Raw genomic sequence first — 10,000 nt, 5'->3', positions numbered from 1 at the left:
GTGTGTGTGTATCCCCTAAAACTTGCTGCGGTTCAAATCTTTACGTTCACACAGGAATTTGGAAATAAGATATTGCACTGTACAAAAGGGTAATGTAAATGGTTAAGGACCTCGATACTCTCCGTCAGGAGAGTGATTACTATTTGTATAATATAAGCATACTTATGCTAGCAGATAAATCCGCACACACATACACAAATATGTATTGTGTGTGTGTGTGTGTGTGTGTGTGTGTGTGTGTGTGTGTGTGTGTGTGTGTGTGTGTGTGAGTGTGTGTGTGTGTGTGTGTGTGTGTGTGTGTGTGTATGTGTGTAGTATGTATATTATATTTATTATATATATATATATATATATATATATATATATAAAATATATATAATATTATATATATATTAATATATATAATATATATTTATATATATATATATATATATATATATATATATATATTATATATATATATATATATATATATATATATGTGTGTGTGTGTGTTGTGTGGTGTTGTGTGTTTTATTATATATAATAATATATATATTTATATATATATATATATATATATATATATATATATATATATATATATATCGTTCCACCAATCTTGACTCAGCCTTCCCCCCCCTGAGTCTGGCATGGCGAAGAGAGCCTAGCTGCTCTTTTCGCCTTGCCAGAAAGCCGCTAGGGCTGCCGTGATCTGGCTGAGGAAAATCGCTACGAATCTATTCAGTCTACCCTATAATACTTCCATTTTCTATCTTTCTTGTACCGTGTCTTCCAATTAATTTCCATTGATTCTGAATAATCGCATTTAGTAAACTTGGATTATGAGTTCATATCTCCTTTATTTTGCTAGTTGGAAGTTCAGTTTAATCGAAAATACAACAAACTGGATAATGTTATATCCACAGGGTTTTGGTACGTCTGTACAATTATACATACGATCTTGACTTTTACGTTGCTAAGTTACGAATGTGATATGTTAAATTTCTTGTGTGATGGTAGAAAATTACTGTGTGTGTGTGTGTGTGTGTGTGTGTGTGTGTGTGTGTGTGTGTGTGTGTGTGTGTGTGTGTGTGTGTGTGTGTGTGTGTGTGTGTGTGTGTGTGTGTGTGTGTGTGTGTGTGTGTGTGTGTGTGGTGTGTGTGTGTGTGCGTGTGTATGTGTGTGTGTATGTATGTGTGTGGTGTTTGTGTATATGTGCGTACCTGCGTGCGTACTTGCGTTAGTGCACAGAACCATGTGAGTGCATGTGTGCTAAAATATTAATACCTTGAACATATCAAAAGAAAGAACAAAAACATACAAGCAGAAAATTTGAATATCAATATCTTTAAGCAAATTTCTCTTGCAAATCAGCAATATCTACGAACAGCTTTTTTTTCTGAGCCACCGAGGCATTATCTGTTTATCTATCTACCCATCTATCCATCCATTCATCTATCTATCCATCTATTCATCCATCTATCTATCTATCTATTCACCCATCCAACTATCTATCTAATTATCCATACATCCATCTATATCTACCAATCTTCATACATATATCCACCCATCCATCCGTCCATCCATCCATCCATCTATCTATATACACCAATCTCTATCCATCCATCCATCCATCCATCTCTCTATCAGTTTGGTCTGAAGCCACCAAGGCCTTAGGGCTAATTTGCATATTCCAAACTTTTAACACAGAGGGTTAAGAGCTGCCGGTTCTGTAGCGTGCGTGTTCTCTGAGGTACAAGGAAGGGGTCCTATAAAAATCATGGGGAGTAGGGAGCCAGCAAGAAAAGGTGTGGTTTGCAGAAAATGATTGAAAAAAGAAGAAAAAAGATCCCTTAACATCATGATTATACTTGATTATTTTCATCAATATCGATAATAGTAATGAGAATAGTAATAATGATGATAATGATAATAATGGTAAAACAGTAACAATGATAATAATAGTAATAACAATAATCACAATAATGTTCGCAATGATGACGACAATAATTGTCATGATACTGATAACGGAATAATAATAATAATAATAGTAATAATAATAATAATAATAATAATAATAATAATAATAATAATAATAATAATAATAATAATAATAATAATAATAATTGAAAAAATAATAGGTAATAACAGTAATGAACTAATAATGATAATAATAGTAATAATAATAATAATAATAATAATAATAATAATAATAATAATAATGACAATGATAATAATGATAGTAATAATAAAAGATAATAATAATATATTAATGATAATAATAATAATTAACGGAACCGGTGGATAGTAACCCCGGCCATTCCTTGCACACAGGGGGTCATTTAGAAGCAAATTGAAACAGACAGTAAGTCACACCAAGAATATTCATTGTAACAAATGGAATGAAACTAAATTATTATTACTATTATTATTTTCTTTTCCCTCTCCCTCTCGCCTTTCCTTTCCCCTCTGTCACCAGCTCTCACTTCCAAATCTTCCTTACGCCCTCCATCTGCGTCCTTCCCACTTTCCCTCCTCTTCCTCCTAAAACTCTCCCTCCCCCCCCGCCCTCCTTCGCCCCCTCCTCACCTTCCCTCCTTCTCCCCTTCCCTCCCTTTCCTCTATGCGCCTCCTCACGCTTTCCCCTTACCATTCCCCTTCTCCTCTTTAAATTCCTTCCGTTTCCCTTTTCCATCTCCCTTTTCTCTAAAAGCCCCCATCTCCTTCTTTTCTCCCTTTCACACCCTTTTTTTTCTCTCTCATCTTCCCCCTCGGATAATTATATAAATAATAAATGTGCATAAACTGATGATCTATTTCCTTGCTGTGTAATTGCCTCGAAGAAGAAGAATGATAATAAAAAATTATATAATGATAATTATTATCACAATTATTATTATTATTATTATTATTATCACTATAATCATTATCATTATAAATGATAACATTAGTGATGATAATATCAATTATAGCAATAACGATGATAATAATTATAATACGAGAGTTAATGATGGAGTTGATAATAGAATATAGTCGAACGGACGGAAGACATAATTATAATATCATCATTATAACACTGGTAATGACAATGATAATGATACTAGCGATAATTATCATTAACAACATTACCATTGTAATGATTATAATTAATATTATTGTCATTATTCTCAATATTATTACCGTTATCATTATTATTATTATTTTCATAATTATTACCATTATCATTATTATCATTATTTTCATAATTATTACCATATTATCATTATTATTATCATTATCAGTATCAGTATCATTATTACCAATATTATTACCATCATCATCATTATTATTATTATTATTTATTATTATTATTATTATTATTATTATCTTTGTTAACATTATCCTAATCATTAGCATTATCATTGTTATCCTAACCATTATCATTATCATTGTTATCCTCATAATTACAATCATCAAGGTTAATAGTAACCATTATCATCATTACAATAGCAGCTGTAATAGTAGTAGAATTTATTGTAAAAGTATTATTATTTTCATCTTTTTTTTTCATCACCACTACCATGACCATCATTATTATCTTGATCATCTCTATTATTATTATTATTATTATTATTATTATTATTATTATTATTATTATTATTGTTATTATTATCATCATCAACATATCAAAATCAAACTTTAAAATCTCTCGTGTCTGCCTAGATATGTGTCTGCAATATCGACACCCTGTTCTGAGAATCTGCTTTGCAAGACAAGATTCTCGAGCAATATGTGCAATATGTCCCGCCCAGTCATTTGCATATTCCGTCCCCGATTGGTAGGTAAGGTTGTAAGGCAAGAGAGTACGCGGGTGGCAGATTTTAGAAGAGAAAAGAATTGAAGATTCAAAAAGAAAAAGGAAAAGTGTGACATTTTCAGGAAATTCGTTTCGCATTTTTTCAAAATAAATAAGTTTCGGTGTTTATTTTGGTTTCTGCGCAAAATACACACACACACACACACACACACACACACACACACACACACACACACACACACACACCACCACAGCACGCAGACAACACCACACCACAAACACACACACACACACACACACACACACACACACACACACACACACACACACACACACACACACACACACACACACACACACACACACACACACGTAATGGGTAGCTAATATTCATGGTTACCAATAGTACCGCACGCAATCACAGAAAACGGGGATCGACACACGGAGGTGGATGACTATAATTTTCCTATTACCTCTGTTTTAATGTAATGAAATTATGTGGTAGGGTGAAGCGAAGATTAGTGGGCGCATAAGTAGTTTGTTGCGAAGAATATGAGTTTCATATTTAAGATGTCAATTTATTTTACACATACAAAATGTTTGCATTATAGGTAAATAGAACAATGAATCACAAGGGAAGCAATATTTGAATAATTTACTTTAATATAATATATAATAAAAGTTTTACTCCTGGATAGGCTTTTGTGCTGGGTCTATCATTTCAGTCGTCGGCATAAACGTGAAGCATCCTCCTGACTCCTTCACGTGTGCAGATAGTGCTGCCTGTGTACCATCTTGTTCTTTAGGTTAGTTTTAATTAATCCTGCTTTGGAAAAGAGCCTCTCTGCATTGGCATTCGATGCCTGTAGAGCAAGAACAAAAAGAACGAAAATTGGCACAATACTGAAGACTGGAACGCCATCTTCATTCGTCAGTTTCAAGAAGCCTTTGAAAAAATTTTCCGTGTTGTTGATGCTTTTGAGGCAGGCGGGATGTCAGTGTCAGGTGAACGTCGCCATTCCCTGCTGAGTTGCCCTAGATCACCCTGAAATATTCTTGGAACCTCCTTGCAAGGACTGCAAGGGAAGGGGTTTCAGCAAAATGTTTTTACTGAGACATTTCTTCACTGCTAGTGCAGCAGGGAATAACGTGCCTTCATTTCAACACAACTAGCTATTTTTAAAAAATCCAGTAGCATATCTTTGTTATTGAATATCTGGCTTTTGCACAGTTACCTTGCCCCTAATATAGATTTGACCTACTGGCGGAAAAAATCCTTCGTGAGTTGGATCAATACTTTCTAGATCTATACTAAAAATAATGCTTGCAGTAGTATCTTAATGTTATTTGCATGCATTGTATAGCAACTGAATGGTAGGACCACTTCTTAAAGAGCAAGTTAATATCAGTAAATCATATGAAAATAAAGTCCAAGAAATTGTAGTGTAGTGATACTGTAGAATCAGTTAATATATAATGAAATGATTTAGGGGTTCAAGGTCTTTCTTTGTTGCATTTTTCCTTGAAGGACAACGGCAGAGGCTCCCATTGTTCGAGTATTTTAATGGCCACGTGAATACTCTGCAATTAACTGTTTGAATTCTTACTCTTTGCAATATGAAATAATTAAGTTTATGTATTTCGAGCTAAGTCCAAGTTGATGAAAAATGATGAAAAAAGTACACTTTTGATGGTGATGATATTTATCATTGTCTCTGCGGCGGCTAGATAACGAGTTGTTGCATCCCATTATGTTGCATCCCATTATGTTACTGACCCCATCTAATGCAGAGCCAACAAGATTTTCAATAAGAATATTATTGACATTTTTATTTTCATAAAATTCTGTTAGATGTAGGAGCTTAGTTGCTAAACTATTTGTTTTCTTGTTTAAATAGTTGCATGCTATAGCACACATTTTGGATGTTATACCAGTTATTTCATCCGTAATCAAATAGAATTTATTATTTCGCAAATCCTTCACTTTCAACATACCTGAAAGCATTTCTGAAAACTCATTTGGTAGGCATCTGTGGAAGAGAAATCTAACAATTAGTTTTTTCTTTACTACAAGAATGAACTTATAACCAAAGGGAATGCAAAAATCGTGTATCCAAAGAGAAAGGAACTACGGCTTAACATAATCCTACTGGGACAAGAATACCTTGATATTTGAATGTGCAGAATGTTACCAGAAAACTGCAGTAGAAGTGTATGAAAATGAATATATGGTAATTTAGTGCCATTAAATTCTATATTAACCTCCTAGAACAAAGATATTTTAATTACCTTCATTTATAGTAAAATTAATCATACCTTGTTAGAGGAAAAAACTATTTACGAAATGCGGTAATTTTTACCGTATACAATGCATCTTTCTTTCCGCACTGAAAGGTGTGGGGGACTTCCTAAACTTGCATTACCACAGTCGTTTCGAAGCTCCGGACAATCCGCTAGTGAGGTAGTCATTATAGGCATTATTAAAAACTATGTGGGAAAGTTCTAGTTTATATTCTTATCCCTCCTCCTCTTCTTTTGCTTTACCTGAGTGGGAACAAAACTAAAACAACAGACAAGCAATTCGATTTTTACAAAAATTATAACAGATTAAACCTCGTCAGGTGGGATTTGTCTATCTTCAGAAGTTACACAAACTATTGTCTTGTTAGTGACTGCACAATTTACTGGGTTGAATTTTGGCAAAATATTTATCAACGTAAAATACTAACCTCCCACTTTTCTCCATCGCTATTTACAGCATCAAATTTTAATCCAGGGAATACTATTAAGGATCTCCAAAAATACTGAGCCTAAAGTTTCTACCCACCCCCACCCTGGTCCCCAGTAACCATTCATTCCTACTATTCAATTCATCGAATAGTAAACAGAAAACAGAATAGATACCATCCCAAAGTTAATTACACGTTTGGCTTAACGACACCTGCAATGCAAGACGAAAATGAATGAGAGGTTTTCAAAAGCTCAAGGCTATTTATTAGCGTTCCTTTTTACGTTTCTATTTGATTTTTACAACGCTTCTCACTACTGGCTATTTCCTCCCTTCCCTTGAAGACTGCTCTGATGGCACTGAGATATACTGGCCAATTGGTCTACATGAGACAGAGGAATTATTTCGAACGCATTATAAACACTCCACTAAGATGGCATTTCGACTACTGTTTCCTTCTCTTACTCAAAGGATTTGGTTACCACTAACATCACGCAAGGAACGAAGCACTAATCAAGATAAATAACATTAACAGCAAGGACTGACATACCAAGTCCTTGTCAAGAAAGGTGCTAAGCGAGCCTGAAAATGCCTGGCATGCTGGCCTGAAGTATTAAACTTTACTTTCCTGTAATTGAGAAGTTACTTCCTTGAAATCAGATTTTTTAAAACAAAGTTCCCTTGCACGTAGGAGTACCTCAAGACAGTTCTATACTTTATATACTATATATACAAACGACCTACGACCTCATTCAATGTCGTGTATGATGCACTTTCAAGTGTCGTTCAGCGTATCAGTGACGGACATGGCAGCACAGATGACGTATCAAGAATTACGCAACAAAAACAAAAATCGTCATCCTAAAACCAGGAAACCGGTCCCCTTCCGACAATATTTGCATAAACAGTTTTGACAGACTACAGCCACCTCTCCAGATCACAATCTTATTTTGTTTTAAATTGCACGTAAATTCAAAGTTGTCTTGAAAAGAAATAAAACTTAGATATGATGCCCATCGTACGAAGCTGCATCCACACAATATACTCATCACTTACTCTTTTCACATACAGTTCACTTGCTCTCACACGAACTGCATATACCAGCAACCATGAACTTCAGCTCGTTCAGAACAAAGCACTCAGGTGAATGTACATGACATATTGCGGTCAGTCTACCACATCAGAACTACACGAGGAAGTTTCCCTTCTTCCTTTGAACATCGTAGGGTGCGAATTGATTTATGAACAGAACTACAAACTCACTGCCAGGCATATTGATTGGCTGGATAGACTTAACCTCGTCTTTCGTTCCCGCTGGAGGTCGGAATCGGGTCATGGTCTATTTCCTTTGGTCCGGAATGAGGGAGTGGATGCAGGCTTTTAAGTTTGGCTGCTCACCCTGAAGCGCCCTCCGCTACTCCATCATTCTGCATTTTCACTACTCTGATTCACTGCTTTTTCCTTCATTTTGTTTTTGTTTTGTACCCTGTGTTCTTGTTCTTTTGTTATTCCTACGAACTCACACTTTAGTCTCGAATATAATAAAGAATAAAGTTTATTCTTCCCATAGTCACTGCCCTTAAGTACAGTCACCTCGTCACCAGCCATATCTATAAATCTATTGCTGTATGGATTATGCGAGCCGAGAAAAGAAGCGTCACGGTCAGTGTGTACGTCGCTCGGGCCGTGACTTTCTGCTTCCGTCGACTCGGGAGGGAAAGGTTATTCCCTGATTAGTGGGACCTACGAGGTTCATTTAGGTACAGGATGTATAGATTTCTGTGTGTGTGTGTGTGTGTGTGTGTGTGTTTGTGTGTGTTTGTGTGTGTTTGGTGTGTGTGTGTGTGTGTGTGTGTGTGTGTGTGTGTGTGTGTGTGTGTGTGTGTGTGTGTGTGTGTTGTGTGCATGTTATTATGTTGGATATATATATATATATATATATATATATATATATATATATATATATATATGTTGGGGGAGGGGTTGTGTACGTGTGCGTGTGTGTGTGGGTGTGCGTGCGTGTGTGGGTGTGCGTGCGTGCGTGCGTGCGTGCGAACGTGCGTGGGTGCGTGCGTGCGTGCATGCATGCATGCATTCATATCCGTTTATGTAAATATACATTATGTAACTAACTGCATGAAGTTATTATATAACTGCATGTATTCCAAGTAAGCATATGCGTTAGTACAGTTTTAGTTTTACACTAACCAAAGACGAAAACTCTCGACACAGTTGATAACAACCCAAAGATCGAATGACCGAGAAAATATTGACCAATCACCAGAACCGGTAACCTACCTAATGCTGTGACGTCACGCAGGAAGCGATGAGGGTGCAGGGGGGAAGAGCCGTCAGAGTTTCGTTACGTCTGGGAGGTATTGCACGTCTGCGTTCTCCGCCTTGGGACACAGGACTATTGACGTTGTATGTAAAAACAGACAGACTTATTAGATGTGTTTAGTGCTTTGTGGTTATATGATAGTTTCTATAAAGTTATAGATTAGTATATGTAGAGAAGAGGTATACGTATGAAAAAAACAGACATTTATTCGATTTTTAGTATTTGTAGTTATATAATAAGGATTATATATTTAAAAAAATAGTGTATATGTAGAGAGAGACACATACATACATACAAATATATATACATGCGTACATACATACATACATACATACATAAATACATACATATAGTAAGACAGATAGGTTGATAGGGCCTAGATAGGGCAAGCCATACTTCAAGGAAACCCAGGTGAATCGTCGGGGGGAGGTGGGGGGTGCCCTTTACCCCCCCCCCTCTGCAATGACATCCTCGGAAGCCTGTGTTAAGTTGATAACAAGGGAATGTTGACTCGATAATTTCACCATTTACCACTAGATGACTGGTATTCGCATTATATAAGCACCTGTCATCTCGCTGGTTCCTCACTTAGTAACAAACTGCCATATGTTAAGGATGCTTGTGCTTGGATTAATGTTTTTTTTATGCATTTGTGTGATTTTCATTTTAATAAGCTAACCTTGGATTTGAAGATTATTCACTTTCCACACTATGTATAAACTAAAACTTACGCTTTTGAGTTTTATTTTGCATGGAGCTTGTTAGCGGAAATTGGGTATGTGAGCACAGTGCCATCCTGCCTTACCCTGAATAGAAATATTTTATGCTCTTTTATTTATTGTTTTTAGCTTGACAGCGATGTTACAACTACTCCAAATATTACAACTTCTATTTCTATTACAACAATTGTTTCTTCTACTCTTATTATTATTGTTACAATTATTTCTGGTGCTACTTCTGCCACTAATACCCCTGGAGCAAAGGGCACTAGAAGAGCAGTTAAAGACAAACACAGATTAAAATTTTACAAACAAAAAAGAAAAGATTTTTATAATGAGGGGATTCATTAGAACCTTTTTCTTCTCTTTTTCTCCTTAACACGGCACCACTTTTCAAAGAAAAGTTGCCACTCCCAGGCTATAGGTGTAACTAC

Source organism: Penaeus monodon, chromosome 35 (genome assembly GCF_015228065.2).
Source record: "Penaeus monodon isolate SGIC_2016 chromosome 35, NSTDA_Pmon_1, whole genome shotgun sequence".
Taxonomy (NCBI): domain Eukaryota; kingdom Metazoa; phylum Arthropoda; class Malacostraca; order Decapoda; family Penaeidae; genus Penaeus; species Penaeus monodon.
This window is presented reverse-complemented; position numbering follows the sequence as displayed.